The following is a 17114-nucleotide window of genomic DNA, read 5'->3' as shown; positions in this document are numbered from 1 at the left end:
CAAATCCCGCTCCTCCTCCTCACCTACAGGCAGAATCATCTTTATTTTCCCTTCTTCCCTCCCCCCATCCAGTCTTTTCTGGGATGCTGTTTTCAAACAGCTGCAGGGGGGGGTGGGGAATATAAAATAATAATAAAATAAAAATAGTAAAAAATCAAGCCCCCCAGTCGCTTCAGAAGCAAACTTAGGAAATAACAAATAACCCAACTTTCCGGCCTGCTGGGAGCTGCTGCTGCTTCACAAAAGGCAGACAGCTTGACCCAGCACGGGGGACACCCCCTTGCACCCCCAAATCCCCCATGCCCAGCCCTGCTCGCCCAGCAGGGGCTGTAATCTACCTCCTGATGGGATCTCCCCCATTCCCTCTCCACTGGTGCATTAGCAAATCCGAGAAGACATGCTTGCGGGCAAATAAATGGTATTGGGGGAGGGGGAGGGAGGCTGGAGATCCTGGATGCATCATAGTAACGAGGGCCCGGCTTAATTTGCTTTAAGCAAACGATCAGCCAAGGCAGGGTGGAAAAAGGGCGGGGGGAAGCATTGCTCGTTCCAGGCACGCATGGGCGTGCTTGCACGGCTGCGCACTTATGGGTGCACGCATGTCAGGGTGCATGTGTATTGCCCCCCCCCCCCCCCCCCGCGTGTGTATGTGTGTCCCCCATCTCTGTCGCTCTTTTCCCAAACTGCTTTCTGCTTTTAACACCAAAGTTCACAAAGGCAATGTGATATCTCGGCCCTGCAAAAGAAGCCATACCCTGTATGATAATGACCAGCCCTTCAAACAGCTTAAAGATACAGCCGATTCCCAGGCCCCTGCCTGCTCCTCATCGTGGGGCTAGGGATCCTGGTATCACCCTGTTGGAAAGAGCAGAATTTTGTATGATAAAACAATTGTATAAAATAGTAGAAATTATTATGTTTGAGAAATTTATAAATTAATAGTGAGGTTTTGTATATTAGAAAATGCTGTGACTTCGTGGTTTTGTATCACGGCGGTTCTAATGTTGCAATATATCACAGCTATCTTGTACCCAATGCTACTGTTAGCGTAAGAATAAACACATAACCACCGGGATGGTTATATGAGGTGCTTTATTAAAGCGCTGGGAAACCAGGGGCACTCGCCCAAATCTGGCTTCAACCTCGTCACATCGCGTCCGCAATTTATATCCTAAAAGCTTCACAGTGAATACGTATTCATCATAGGTTACAACATTTAACTAATACATATGCATTAGGGATTGCTATGTCCATCTATTACGACATCAGCCTCTTCTGCGCTTGCGCGGCCTCCTCTGGTGGTCGTCTGGTGGTCGTTCCGATGAAGTAAGAGTCTTCCTCAGATGAAGTAAGAAGTCTTCCTCAGGTTGTCCTTTTCACCTTTCCCCTACTTGAGTATATTCCAATCCTTGTGTAAACGTTAGCACCCTCTTATCTTCTTTCTGGTATGCTCTTCCAGCTATCTTATACAGGTTCCACTTGGGTATAGTCTCCAGTACATACTTTTCTAAATCCTTTTATACTCCTTTTACCATATTTGGTTATGCTATGTTTTTGTAGCATTGGGTACAAGACAGCTGTGATATATTGCAACATTAGAACCGCCGTGATACAAAACCACGAAGTCACAGCATTTTCTAATATACAAAACCTCACTATTGATTTATAAATTTCTCAAACATAATATTTTTTACTATTTTATACAATTGTTTTATCATACAAAATTCTGCTCTTTCCAACATTTCCCCCCTTTGAAAATACTTCACTTATTTAAGTAAGTATTTTCATTCCTTTAGATAGCTGTTTCCTAATAAGTAGGAGGAGGTGTCAGATATTTTGAGTGGTCTCTGGTCACTGCTCCTATAATTCGATGAGTCCATGCGTTGTTCCTGGCTATTTCCTTTCGGATACACAGATACATTAGGTAGATCATCAGAAATACAATTAGTACCATAATTATGGTCTGCACGAGGGAATGAACCCATCCCGTGAGGTGAAGGCCCAAACCATCAAACAGTGCTCCAACCCAATTTTGTTCAATATATTCCTTTTCTTTTTCTATTTCTTGTTCAATGCTGTTTAGTTGGGAGATGTCATGTTCTATATCTGCAGTCACATTAGGAATGTGAATACAGCAGTGATCTACTCTATCTTTTAAATATCCACAAACACCATGTTCCTTAAGTAACAACATGTCTAATGCCATTCTGTTCTGCAAGGTCATTTTGGTTGTTGCCTGCAATTGTAAATTCAAATCTCTGAATCCTTTCTTTGTTATTCTGGCTAGTCTTTTTGTCTGCCTAAACAGGTTGTCAATCATTTCTCTGTTTTGATATGCGGTCACTTGGGCAAATAGAGATTCAAAAGCCCACCCTATTTTGACTCCTGTTGAGGGCTCCTGCCAAATGTCTCCATCATCACTGTTGTCATCGTCTATATCTCGTTTTGTTCGAATTTGCAGGGTCTCTAATTTGCCTTTGAATGGTGACTTTTTCCAAATTGGACAAAGAGTCGGTAATCCTAAAGTAATCTCTTTAGCTGGACCTTCCATGGATAGGTGGGTAGTCCAGGTTCCATCACTTGCTGCCCAAACAAAATGTCCTATACTACGTACTGTTGAATATCTACAGTCTATATTGTCAACGGGGACATGTATTACTTTTCCTCCAATTTTCAGTCCTCGGCACGCACATCCTGCCATTAAAGCAATCTTGACTGGAGGTATTGTGATTTCTTCAGGGTCAGTGTCACAATCTAAAGTTTTGGTACAATTCCACCAGGGTACATTTTTTATGATATCCTGACTGACCCTATTTATGGACAGTAAGTTATCGATGTCTACGTTTCCTGTTACATTTTGTTTTCCTGTCCATTTAAGGCACCAAGATATGTTACCAATATACTGGAATTTCTGCAAAATGCTCATTGACCAAACTGTATTCCAGTTTTGTTTCAAACTATTTGTTTTTTCGCATTCCCATACCTTTTCCTGTCTAGTTATCTTAATTTCTTTCTTATAGATACACTTTCCCCATTCACCTCTTATAGAGGTAAATTGAGCATTTTGGTATCTTTCACAGATTGGCTTTAGTACCAAAACTGCAGGTTCTCCAAAAACACCTTCTTCTCGATATTCTGTCACCGTCACGTTTTTCATCACCTCTTTTTCCTGACAAGTGATTGTTCCGTTAATTTCTGAAAGTGAGAACGTTATTATTCCCCATTCAATTGGCTCTCCTGCCGCTTTGGGTATTGGTAAACATGCTGTTATTTTACTTGTGTTTTTCATTTTTGCAAAATCTTCAATCAGACCTATCATTAAGTTTTCCTCAGGATTTCGATGATATGATTGGATTACCTGCATCGAATTTACTGATCTCGTAGTCCTTTTTCTCATAACCTCAATTTTGCTGTGGCCAATTGCAGATCCAATTCTATAAGACCATTTATCTTTTTCTAAACTTTCTTTGTTGGCGTTGGTCCTGTCAGAATGGTATCTGTGAACTTGCAAATCAGAATGGCATCCTGCTTTAAGTTGTGTCAAAACATCTTTTTGAGGAGTTGCCAGAATAGGGACAGTTGTTAGCTGTGCTAATGACCAAATGATAATCAAAGTTTTGTAACAAAACCCAGACATCTTATTGGCATTTCAGTCTTAGCTTGGTAGGGACTAGTACCTGTGTTTCCCAAACTTTTGGAACTTTCTTTACTCGTGTATAATGTATCCAAGAATCTATTCTTTCTACCTTTACTGCTGTGAATGTAGTTAACAATACTTGATATGGTCCGTCCCACCGTTCTTTTAATGGTTCTTCGTTCCAGTTCCGGACATACACTTGGTCTCCTGGTTGGATGTCATGTGCTGGATTTTCCAGAGATAGTGGCCTATTCCACACCAAAGTGCTCCGCAGTCGAGTTAAGGTTCTACCGAGAGACAGCACATAATTATAAACATCCTGATTCCCCTTAATATGGGTATTAGGGTTGGGTTCTGGTGCCTCATATGGCTTTCCATAGAGGATCTCATAGGAGCTTACTGACATTTTGCTCCTGGGTTTTATTCTGATTCGTAGCAGAGCTATAGGCAATGCTTGTGGCCACTTTATTTTGGCCTCTTGACATATTTTACTGATTTGTCTCTTTATTGTTTGGTTCATCTTTTCTACCTGTCTACTAGATTGGGGCCTCCAAGGAGTGTGTAAGTTCCATGATATTCCTAATAGTTTACTAACTTCTTGTACTACGGTTGCAATAAAATGTGGACCCCTATCTGATGATATACCTAAAGGGACTCCAAATCGTGGGATGATTTCTCTAAGCAACCATTTCACTACTTCTTTTGCCTGATTGGTGCGACAGGGAAAGGCCTCTGGCCATCCAGAAAAAGTGTCAACCCCTACTAATAGATATTTGTACCCTTGTACCTTTGGTAGTTCTGCAAAATCAACCTGCCAATAATCTCCTGGTTCCATTCCTATCCTAATTCTTCCCATCTCAATTTGTCTTTTTACTACTGGATTGTTTTTCAAACAGATTTCACATTTTGATCCCACTGATTTTGCCATAGTTAACATCTGTGTGGAAATTATTCCTCGTTTTAGATAAGTTACCAATGCTTCTGCACCCCAATGACATTTTTGATGTTCAGTTTGTAGAATCTTTCGCATTATTGCAGGTGGCACTATTACTTGTCCTGTTGTTGTTACATACCACCCTTCAGAATTCTTTTGGGCCTTTAAGAGTCCTGCTAATTTTTCATCTTCTGTTGAATAGTTTGGGCTTTGTGAAAGATAGGTGTGGAGTGGGCTTACCTTCAGAGGTATTAAAGCCATCATATTCCACACCTCCCGGGCTACTTGGCGGGCTGTCCGATCTGCTAGTGTATTTCCTTCAGATACCTTTGAAGTTCCTCCTTGATGTGCCCTGCAATGCATGATGGCTACTTGTTTAGGTCTTTGCACAGCAATTATTAATTCTAAAATTTCTTTCTGATATTTTGTGTTAGTCCCTTGTGAAGACAAAAGTCCTCGTTCTTTCCATAATGCTCCATGAATATGTACTATACCAAGTGCATATTTTGAGTCTGTCCATATATTTACCTTTTTGTCGTTGCTCAGCTCCAATGCTCTTGTAAGAGCTATCAATTCTGCTTTTTGGGCTGACGTTCCTGGAGTTAATGCCTTGGCTTCGATTACCTTTTGCTGAGTTGTCACAACATATCCTGCGTATCGTGTCCCGTTCTCCACAAAGCTGCTGCCATCTGTAAAGAGTTCCCAGTCTGGTTGTTCTAGTGGTGCATCCTTCAGGTCTGCTCTGGTTGCATATGTATGTTCAATGATTTCTACACAATCATGTTCGAGGATTCCTTCTTCTAGGTCTGTTCCTAGAAAAGCTGCTGGGTTTAACAGGTTAGTAGTTTTCAAGCTTATATCATCCTGTTCCATTAGGATTGCCTGATATTTCATCATCCGGCTAGGGGACAACCAATGCCCCCCTTTTTGTTCCAGAACAGTGGTTACCATATGTGGCACAAATACATCAATGTGTTTTCCCAGGGTTAATTTCCTAGCTTCTTGGATTAAAATAACAGTTGCTGCTACTGCTCGCAAGCATGAGGGCCATCCTGCACTCACTGGATCCAGTTGTTTTGAGAAATATCCCACTGGTCTTTTCCAGCTCCCAAGTTTTTGAGTTAGTACCCCCAGTGCCAATTTTTGTCGCTCGTGGACAAACAATTGGAAATCTTTTGTCAAATCTGGGAGTCCCAATGCTGGAGATTTTGTCAGTGCTTCCTTCAATTTCTGAAAGGCTTCTTTCTGTTGTTTTTCCCAAACAAAAGCATGTGATTTTTGGGCCTCATACAGGGGTTTGGCAATTAGTCCATAGTCCATTATCCATAGTCTGCACCACCCTGTCATACCCAAAAATATTCTTAGCTCATGCAAGTTTCGTGGTTCTGGGATAGCACAGATTGCCTCTATGCGATTTATTCCCAGCTTTCGTTGTCCTTGTGAAATTTCACATCCCAGATACAACACAGTCATGCATGCAATTTGTGCCTTTTCTTTTGAGACTTTATAACCATTCAAGCCTAGCTGATTCAGAATTTCAATTGTCACTTTTATGCACAGAGATTTTTGTTCTGTTGCAATAAAAATGTCATCTACATATTGTAGCAAAAGGTATTGTGATCTCGGTACCTGTATCTTTCCTTGGGTAGTCCATGTTTCCAATTCTTTGGCTAGTTGGTTTCCAAATAGGGTCGGACTGTTTTTGAATCCTTGTGGAAGTCTGGTCCATGTCAGTTGTGTTTTCCGTCCATTCTGTGGATTTTCCCATTCAAACGCAAACAGTTTCCTGCTACTTTTGTCAAGGGGAATGCAGAAGAAGGCATCTTTTAAATCAATCACCGTAAACCATTTATATTTTTCCTTCACAGATGTTAGCAATGTATATGGGTTTGCCACCACCGGGTGGATATCTTTTGTTATTTCATTTATTGCCTTCAAATCTTGCACCAATCTATACTCACCGTTTGGTTTCTTTATTGGGAAGATTGGTGTGTAATATTCTGATTCGCATTCTTCTAAAATGTTATATTTTAAGAATTTCTCAATTGTTTTTATGATCCCATATCTTGCTTCTAGTTTCAATGGATATTGTTTAACCCTTACTGGTCTAGCCCCGTCTTTTAACTCCACTATTATTGGTTGAGCTGCTTTTGATTTTCCTGGGATTTCTGTTTCCCAAACTGTCGGTATTACAGCCTGTTCCACTTCTTTTGGGATTTGTGGAATAGGTTTGTCTTTAAGGACTAAAATCTGTCCTGTTTTGGATTCAGGGATTTGCGTTATCAATTCACCATTTTCAAAAACCAATCGTAGCATCCAGCTTACTCAATAAGTCCCGTCCTAATAGAGGAATGGGACATTCAGGCATATACAAAAATTCATGTGTCAATTCTTTTCCTTGAAATCGTAGATTTAGGGGTTGTAAGAATGGTCGCACTTCTTCTTTCCCTGTAGCCCCCACAATTGTTGTAGCTTTCTTTCCTATTTTTCCGTGCAAATCATTCAGAACTGAATAGGTGGCTCCGGTATCTATTAAAAATTTTATTTCTTCCTCTCCTAGTTGGATTTTTACAAGGGGTTCCTTATTTTCTACTTGGCCTAGTCAGCTTTGATTGACAAACTCCCCCAGCACCATTGTCTTAGCCATATCGGATTCTGCAAAAGGATTTCTTGTTGGCATGAACTGCCCCCCCCGGTTGGACATTCATTTTTCCAATGTCCTTCCTGCTTGCAAAGTGCACATTGGTTATATCCTATTCTTTCTGTGCTCATTCCTAGCCTAGGATTATAGAATCCTCTGCCTCGTCCTCGTCCTCGCATATTTCCTTGTCCTCTTCCCCTAAGGTTAGAGAATCCTGGCTCCCTTCCCTGCATTATTGCCAGTAAATTTTGTTGTTGTCTCCGAGAGCTTTCTTTTTCTCGATTATTATACACCTTCCAGGCCACCTCTAACAGCCTATCCACGTCTCGCAAATCTGCCCCTTCTAGTTTTTGCAGTTTCTTCCTAATATCATCTTGAGACTGCCCCAGGAAAATCAAGGCTAATTGTGCTTTAGCCTGTTCCGTTTCCACATCTAAGTCCGTATATTTCTTTGCTGTTTCTTTTAGTCTCTCTAAAAAGGCAGATGGTGATTCCGCCTTTTCTTGTCTAACACTGTACAATTTTGACCAGTTTATTGTTTTGGGCATAGCATGTTGCACTCCAAAAACTACCCAGTCCTGGTATCTCCGCAAATTTCTCATTCCCTCTTGTGTGTTATAATCCCACATTGGATCTTCCATCGGGAAGTTTTGATCTATGTTTCCCCCAACTATTCCCTGCCTTATATCTTCCCAAACCCTTTCCCAAGCACTTCGCAATACCATTTCCTTTTCTGTTGAATCCATAAGGGTATCTAGAAGCACTTGTATATCATCCCAGTCTGGGTTTTGAGTTTTCATGATCATTTTCATCACTCGAGCTACTTTATCAGGATTTTCTCTATATGTTCCTGACGATTGTTTCCATATAACCAAATCCCCAGGAGAGAAAGGTATTTTAACATACACTGGTCCTTCAACTCCAACCCCCTGTCTTAAAGGGGCAAGGACCGCACTAGCTGCTTGAAGCTGTGTGTTTCCTTCTCGCCCTCCCCTTCGGGGAGTTCTGTGTGAGACTGGGGTGATGGGGGAATTTATTTCCCTACCTCCCCCATTTTTCACCCTCTTCCTCACTCTCAAGATCACTATCGCTTTCCCCCTGCTCCCCCCTTTCCTCATCTGTCACTAACGGAGCCATTAACAAGTCAAGATCCTCCTCATCCTTTTGATGTCTCCAACTATTCCCTAAGGCAAGGCATTTCACACATTCCTTTCCTCCAGCACACCCCTTGCATTCTTCAGCACTGCTTGCCTTAACAACCATTATTCCACAAAATTTCTGCCACTTATCATTGTTTCTTAGGATAAAGAAAAGATCCACATATGGTACTTCATCCCATTTTCCTTCCCTTTTACAATACAACATCAACTGCACGATAGTATTTTACTGTAGTGTTCCATTCTCAGGCCATTTTTCTTGATTTTCTAATTCATATTGCGTCCACCATACATTGCAATAATCAATTAGCTTGCTTTTCCGCATACTCTGCCCAAATCCACCCTCCTTCCAATGGCTTAAAATACAACCTAAAGGAGATGACTTAGGAATTGGCGACATTTTATAATTACAAGATGATTTCTAAACAGGCTCCTCTCACACACACACAAACCACTATATTACAAAACTTATACAGACAGATGCTGATCCCGCAGCACAAATACCAATACCATAACCACGTTTGCCGAACCTGCAGAGCTTTCGCTACTGTCTAACGGACGGCGCCTAGGCTTTCACCCCGAGAGCTCTCTAGCCACAACCAAGCGCAGCTTTCACCGCGTCTAACAGGCATTGGTAAAATATTGGTAAAATTGGTAACATTGGTAAAATATTGTAATCAATGGTGGCCTTTATAAACTTTGGAAAATCAGGAAAAATGGCCTAAAAATTGAACTCTGAATTCTAATGCATTTTTTTTTTACAATTTATGTTGGTTTTGAGGTGGCCAAGAAAATGCAATGAAGTAATGTATGCAGATATGTTTCGCTTTAAGAAAGCACCTGGAGTGGCAGACAGAATGTGAAATTAATATAACTCTGCCAGATCCCTAATTTTGGTTTTGGAAAAGGACAGGGAAAAACAGAAAGCTAAACTGGAGAGATGTTGTTCAGCCTGTGATATTGGGACAGTCATCAAGAAAATTATATATCACAGGTACCTCCGAGAGGAGCACCCTCTGCCTCTGTCCTATCAGGTATTGATAAGGAGGAGGAAATTGCTGTCACTGGCAACAAGCAGCACATTCACATTCAGGGTTAAGAAGGGGTTAAACCAGAAGTGCTGTTGCAGAGGCAGGCATCTGTAACCCCTGCAGAGCAGGGTGAGCACCTGTGAAAAATAACAAATAAATAAATAAAAAAGGGAAAACCAAAGGGGAAAGGAGGGAAGCTCCCGCGGTCCCTGTGTTTAAGTATGAGATGGGTGCTGGGGCAGGCAGACAGATATGTTGACAGACGGGATTGAACGGTTGATGAATAAATGTGGATGGGAGTGAAGGAGGAAGCATGGAGAGTGTATAGGAATTGGAAATAGGTAGAAAAGAAAAAGCTGGGTCGTGCTACAGCCATGGCTGCGCTGGTTGCTTTAAAACTGGTGGAGGACGAATGTCGGACAGAAGTGGGGGAGTGACCTCCTCTTCTGTGGAACCGGATCGGTGTGAGTGCTATGAGGAGTTTGGATGCTGGGAGTGAGACTACCCTAGTGGGAGTGCCATGGGGTGGCTCGGGTGACTGAATTGGAACTAGGCTGACGGGACCAGGGGAATCTTCCCTAGCAGATCCACTGGTTATAATGGAATTTTTGGTTGATACAGGTGCAATGTATTCAGTTTTAAACAAAGCTTTAATACCTTTGGGGACGATTATATGATGATAAAAGGGGCGACTGGCCAAGGTGAAAAGGCTTATTTTTGTAAACTACTAAAATATCAATTGGGAAAACAATGGGGCATCCATAAGTTTTTGTATATGCCTAACTCCGCAAAAGCTCTTTTGGGGAGAGATTTGTTAGAACACTTGGGAGCAACCATTACTTTCAAAGGAGGCGAGATCACTTTAAAAGTAAAGGACCAACAGTATATAGAGATGTTAAAAGCTTAATTTTGATCACTAATCATGTCGAGGGAGAAGTCAGATTGAAGATATACTGGATCAGGTATTCCCAGGGATATGGGCTACAAACATACCTGGAAGAGCTCTTAAAAGAATACCAGGTACAAACGGGGAACGTGCTGTTACAGTATGTAGATGATCTGCTCATAGCAGGGAATAATAAGGAGGATGTAAGAAAAGAAAGCATTCGATTTCTAAACTTTCCTGCACAAAAGGGCCTACGGGTATCACAAGAAAAGTTACAATTTGTGGAGGAAAAAAGTGAAATATTTGGGACATTATTTGTTTAACGGCCAGAAAATATTGGAGCCAGTCGCATTAAAGGCCCAGTGACGAGACCCCACTGGAAAGTAATCAGTACTCCAGGGGACACCAAGAAAATCCTGAAAAGATAACGTAATGATAGAGACTTTATTTATTTAATTATTTTGCCGCATTATCTTTTGGTATAAAGTGTGTATTGCTGTTTATATTTGCTATAATTATTTCTCCTCTTTTCTATTATATATGGAAACGTACAAAGTGTGTTGAAGGAAATTGTTAAACTTATGCAACCATACAATAGTGAATATAGAAGATATGCTGATGTAAATAATGTATGTACTCTAGATATACGAATTAGGTGTAATAATTTGAATTGCAATTGTTATCCATTTGCTTGTTTTAGGTGTAAGGTATGTCAGGATAAATGGTGGACACGCTATGAATGTGGATGCCCTCCAATAGGAGTTTGCACACAGTGTTGGAAAATCCAAAGAACTCTCACTGAGTGGAAATTAAAACAATTAGAGTCTAAAACAAGAAATTATTTGGGAATCCCATGAGTGGTGGGAGGTTTTTGCCTAAGGAATAAACCCTCAATATTATTGTTACCACTCCAATGAACCGGTCCCCTTTATAGCCGAAATTTTGATTATAAAGTGTAGAAGGGAAGTACTAACTGTATCTTGCTTTGCCCCATTAGTTAAGGCTGCAAAGTGGGAAGCCTATGTAAACAGGCAGAAAGCCCGAAACAGCTGTTCTCCTGAAGAATTCCCTTGCTGCCGAGAAGATGGTACACCCCGTGGCTCGAAGCAACCGAGTCGACGGGCGAGGCAGAGGAGGAATAAACTGTGGAGAAAAGAACCAGAACAATGGGATGCAAAACCAGCAATGGCCGAACTTCCCCAGGACTGGTAAAAATATACTTAAATTGGCAAAATTGACAGACACCCTTTTTCCTGGTATACCGTTAATTTTGTTATTGATAATAACCCAAGCAAATGGAAACCCGCATGAACCATTAAAGTGGGAATTAATATCCTGAGAAACATCCAAAGTGATAACCACTTTCACTGGGACGGGACAACCTGAATTCCCTGTACAACCTTTATGTAGAACTCCGGAAAAGGTTAAATCAACGTAAGAAAGATCGTGAGGCGGGCAGGTCATGGTATGAAAACTGGTTTAATATTTCACCTTGGCTAACCACTTTGTTGTCTGCTTTAGCAGGACCGCTTATTATATTGATTTTGGGACTTATATTTGGGCCTTGTATATTACGCTATATTTTACACTTTATTAGAGAACGGTTTGACATAGCTAAACTGCTTATTTTAACTACGAGATCTGGGGCAAAATATAAGAGTGTATCTATTAATGAGGATGAAGATTGTTGTGAATGTGTCATACCACGTAAAATCTATACCTGTGATTGTAAGGAATTACCTTGTGAGTGTTATGATAAATGTTGGGAGTGTGGAAAAAGGTTGGCTTACAATTCTGAAAATGAAAGCAGCATCTAATAAACAATAATAGGATAAAAGAAAAAGGGGGGATTGTAAGAAACTATGAATTAGGATATTGTTTATTAAGATTTATGTTAAGCCCAATGTAAAGGTTAGGCAATAACCGCAATCGCTTACATAGACTAACAGTTGCCAACCTCAATCGCTGATGCTTATGCAAACATAGCAGATGTTGCCTAAAGATAGCTGTAAGATGTTCCAGGAAATGGCAGAGATAAGACGAACAAAGGACATAGGAGTAGAGGGGTCAACAATGGGACAAAAGAAGAAGACTTCTCACTTCGGCAGAAAACGACCCCCTAACAACAGCTGAAGCATGCGCAGAGTACCTCCACTACTTCATGAACACGGAAGTAAAGATGTATAAAAAGGGACTGTTTGAACTGCTCAGGACGGCAGTTGGCGGAGCGCAGACTCCCCTGTCGTCCAGCGCTGTCTTTGCTCATATTCTACTTGCTATAATTAATAAAATTTTAATTGGATTATGATCCGTTGTGGTCTCAATTTATAACAAGCTCCTCAGAGTGGGAGATGAAAAGCAGTCAGTCAGCCATTAGCTTCAAAAGGAAGGAGAGAGGCAAAGAGAGACAGTGGGAGAGAACCAGACATCAAGCCTGGAGAAAGACCCAGAAAGAGAAAGAACAAAACAACACACATACACACACCCATGCAGCCTTGCCAGCAGCTCCAGCACCACTGGATACCACTACCAGAATCCCTGGGTTCCACCGCCTGCATCCCTGGTACCATTCATCAGCATCTTCAGGTATTCTCACCAGCATCCCTAGGTACTAGGCCAGCATCCCCAAGTACCACCACCGGGCACCACCGCACTCCCCAGCACCCCCAGGGCTGGATCCTGTTGAGAGCTTTTTAACAAACAATGGGCATGTGAGCGATCCAGGACTCTTGCCATTGGTTAGAGTTTGTAGTAAGGGTTAACGGCCTAGTTCACAGATTACTTCAGAGCAAAGTTGTGGCCACGTATGCGAAAGTTCTGCAGGAGTTAAACAACTCCCGGATGCTGAAGAAGGGACCAATCAGCTAGTGTTGCTCCCGGATGCTGAAGAAGGAACCAATCAGCTGTCTTTGCATCATGTGTAGAAACCAATCACTGTAAAGCTTAAGCTCGTGACCAAGCTTGGAAGCTATAAAAGGCAGTGCTCTGAAGTGAATAAACGTCAGTTTCTGATTACATTAATCAGCGTGCTGTCCATTGATCTTCCGCAAATGGCACCCGAACAGGGACCCTCTTGCTGTTGCTTGACTGAGCGAAGAAGACAGCTGGAATAGGAGGGGAGCAGAAAAGCCAACCGAAGGGGTTGCTGTCCCAGCAACTGAAGAAAGAGTGCACTCTGAGGTATCCACGCAGAAAGGGAAGCATGACGAGAGAGGGAATCTCATCTAAGAGAGGTGAGCGGTCAGGGAGAAGATGGGAGTCTCACTGTCGAAAGAAGAGGTGGCAGTAGTAAAGATCCTCCAACATATCCTTTCTAAGAGAGGACTAACATATGATGATGGTGATACAGGGTTAATGAAATGTACAAAGGAACAATACAGGGGATTGTATAAGAGAGTTAGAAGAATCCCTTGCTTAAACAAAAGTATTGTCTGTTGTAAACACCTATCATGCTTATTAAGCAGAACAAGGGACAGACTACTGATAAGGGGAGGAGATAGAGGCCTGATTCTACTGATAAGCAACTATTGACAAGGAAATGCGAATGTCTGGGTCTATTGATAAAGGGGAGAAGCTGATGATTTATGGATGAGGTACCGACTAAACCCTAAAGCCATGCACAAGGATTAAAAGGTGAAAAGTTTAAGAAGAGGAAGACTCATTTACTTCATCTTGAGGACCCCTGCCCACAGGAGGAAGACTCATTTACTTCATCTTGAGACCCCTGCCCATGACCAGAGGAGGCACTGCGCAAAGGACCTTCTAGCTTATTATAATACGAAGCGGGGACAGATACTAAATATGTATAGGCGTATCAGTAATCTAATGCATATGTATGCCTTAAGGGAATAAATGTAAAGGAAAAACGACCCTGGGGGTGCATACTTTGGAGGAACGATCCCCATGCACCTCAGCGCTGAATAAAGCATACCTACTTTACAACTTTAACGAGTTGTGGAGTCAATCCGCATATCAACGGTACCTTAAAAGCCCTTTTAAAATGGGCAAAGGACCGGGAACTAATTTTGGGAGTGGGTGCAGCTTTTGAGCTACACACCTGGGACCAGATTGGATCTGCTTTATGGGAAGAAATTAATAAGGGATCCAAGGAGGTTCATAAATTAGCTACCTTGTGGCGACTGATTAAAGAGACTTTAAAAGATATGAAAAGGGCAGCCACTGCGTCTGCATTTGCTGAGCTTTCGCCGAATTCCTCTGGGACAGAATCTACTTCAAATGAACTATTTTCCCTGATATCAGTGCCTGGACCAGCGCCAGTACAAGCCCCAGTCATAAACCCCCTTCAACCATCACAATCAACAGCTCCTGAAGTGAAAAAAAAAAAAAGAAAAAAAGATCATGGAGCCCATTGACCTCCCCCCCCCCCCCCCCCCCCAAACCTCCGCCAGTTGCCGCCATGGCTGCGAAGACTGAGGACAGAGACAAAGATGATCCTTTGATCCAGTCCCTATTGACCCCGAGAAGGAGCGTGTGCATAATCATCAGACTGCTGTAGTTGCTGCTCCTGAGGTTCTGATGCCTGATAATTCTGATGCTGACCTGGATGGTCCTTTTGACCCAGGGCCTATTGATTCGGAAAAGGAGTCTGATTTATATCCCCCAGATCCTCATGATAAATGGGCAGCTGTAGAGGGAGAAGTGAGATGGGTGGGGGATGCAGATGTATTGTGTGCTTTCCCTGTGATGTATGTGCTGGATCAAGACCCGCGGTGGGAAGGTCTCTCGTATGCTCTTATCAGGGGTATCGGGCGGACTGTGGCGGACAGTGGACTTAGGGCCCCATATACAACTCATTTGATACAGTCTCTCTGTGATACTCATGTACTAGAAGTTGGCAAACATAAGTATGTCCATGTTTTTATTAACGCTTGGAGACCTTTATAGATATTGCTGGCCACTTCTTCTGACATAGGCTGGCCACCTGTGTCGGAATGAGTGTGCATTTTGGTCAGTATAAAAGCCCAAGCCTCATGCAATGTGGGGGAGGCAGAGCCTCTGCAGGGACTCTCGCTAAGGTTGAGCCTGCCACCTTGCACTGCGATGATGCTTGTTGGAGCTGGTTTCCTGATAGTCTTCACAGGGTCCTTGTGCCACGTTCTGTACGTGGGACTGTGTAGTGGGAGTAATGATTGTCTGGATTTTGTGTTTCAAATATTGTAGTTGTGTGGAGTGTGCTTGTGGGATCCCATACATATGTGTGTGTGTGTGATGAGGGCAGATGGTGTTCTGTGTATTTTTTTTGTTGTCAGGTTCATGTAAAAGTTTTTAACAGATAGCAGTTTAACATTTCTGGCAAGAAAGGGTTAATGCAAAAGTGTGGTTGCTGGCAGGTATTTATGGTTGCTGCTGAAGCAGCCAGGCAGCTGTAGCTGCTGTGGAGTAGGCAGGCATTTATAGCTGCTGCCGACCAGGCCGGTGTTTGTAGCCGTGCAAAGCTGGGTGAACAACTTTGGAAAAAAAAAAAAACCAAACAAAAGCCCACCCAAGAAACAAAAACCAAACCCCTCCATCTATTGAAGTATTGAGGCAGTTTGTAGAGACACCACAGACAAAGCCTAAAGAGTGCCTGCAACACAGTGGGTGCATGGTAGGAGCCTTGCTTAGTGTGTTTAAAGTAACCTGGGGGTGAATCCAACACTTGGAGGAACAGATCGCTTGAAACAAGAACTGCTAACTGAAAAAGTGAGAGGGGTAGTGCAACCACAAGCTTTATCAGCTGTCACCTAAGCAGCATCAGGGTGGCAGAGGAAAAAAAAAAAATGGGTAATGATGCAGCAAACTTCTTGACTGTTAAAAATGTGCAGTTTACTTCTGTAGCTGCTTTACATTCCTTATGCATCAGAATGCCTCTAAGGAAACACTTTAACCTGTCTACTTTTCAAGAACTGATAACTTGGAAGAGGGACTATATTTATGTCCTCCTACCTACAGGTCCATGGCAGCTGCCTGCAAAGTTTGTCAAGCCTTGCCATGAGTTGGACAGACGAGTGGAAAAACCCAATGCCTCAGCTACAGGAGCCGACCGTGAATACCCCAAGCAGAATTGGAGAAAAATGAATGATTGCAAAACATCACTTGGAGGCAACTGAAAAGTAACAACTTGAATAAGTGTACTTGTAAAGTAGCTATTATTAGAGGCTGTGATTTTGTGTATAAAAGCACCTGTATTAGCCAGTTGCTAATACAAAACTACACCTTGTATTGTATGGATTTGTCACTTGCAAAAGAGATGTTAGAGCATGCAAATTTGCAGCAGCTGCTAGAAAATGCTAAGGCAAAAGCTAGAAAGATTCTAATATGACGGTAGTGTTATAAAGCAGGTAATGAAACAAATTAAGAGGGTGGGAGAACTCCACTGGTAAGAAATTTCTTTGGCTAGTCCCTCGCTGCCATCAGCATCTTCAACATGCTGCTGCTCCCTGGAATAGTTACTCTGCTAATGTAAATCTGTTTGTGCTTTGCCATAGTAGTGACTTGTTACTGGATGAAGCAGGTGAAACTCTGCATTGACAACAAGGTGCAAGGACTGAGGTTGGCCAAATGCCCGCTACCACAGTCAAGGGCAAGACTGGGTTGGCCTCTGTGTTTGCCACCAAGAAGAACCTTTAGCCCCACTGCTGGCTGCAACCCAGCAGGTGTGGAGAGGTGGGGACACATGCCATGCCAGAACTTGATGTGAGGGTTGGCCTCCCCTGTTATCAGAGAGCCATTCGGGAGAAAAAGGGCAGGCCCAGCAGCCTGTGGTTGGCGTATATTAAAGTTATGATCTAGTCCAAATCCCCTGCTCAAGTAGGGTCATCCAAAAGA

At 42.4% G+C, this 17114-nt stretch overlaps 1 long non-coding RNA gene across 1 annotated transcript; it reads left to right on the top strand.

Annotated features, from left to right (window-relative positions):
• The first annotated feature begins 13303 nt into the window (after positions 1–13303).
• On the top strand, positions 13304–16499 carry LOC136004347 (uncharacterized). The gene is made up of 2 exons (XR_010608398.1): positions 13304–13519; positions 16239–16499. It is a non-coding gene; the product is annotated as an uncharacterized LOC136004347 (long non-coding RNA).
• Positions 16500–17114: the final 615 nt, after the last annotated feature.

Source organism: Lathamus discolor, chromosome W (assembly GCF_037157495.1).
Source record: "Lathamus discolor isolate bLatDis1 chromosome W, bLatDis1.hap1, whole genome shotgun sequence".
Taxonomy (NCBI): Eukaryota; Metazoa; Chordata; class Aves; order Psittaciformes; family Psittacidae; genus Lathamus; species Lathamus discolor.
Note: the sequence above shows the minus strand (reverse complement) of the source record. Positions and strands in the feature narration are given on the sequence as shown.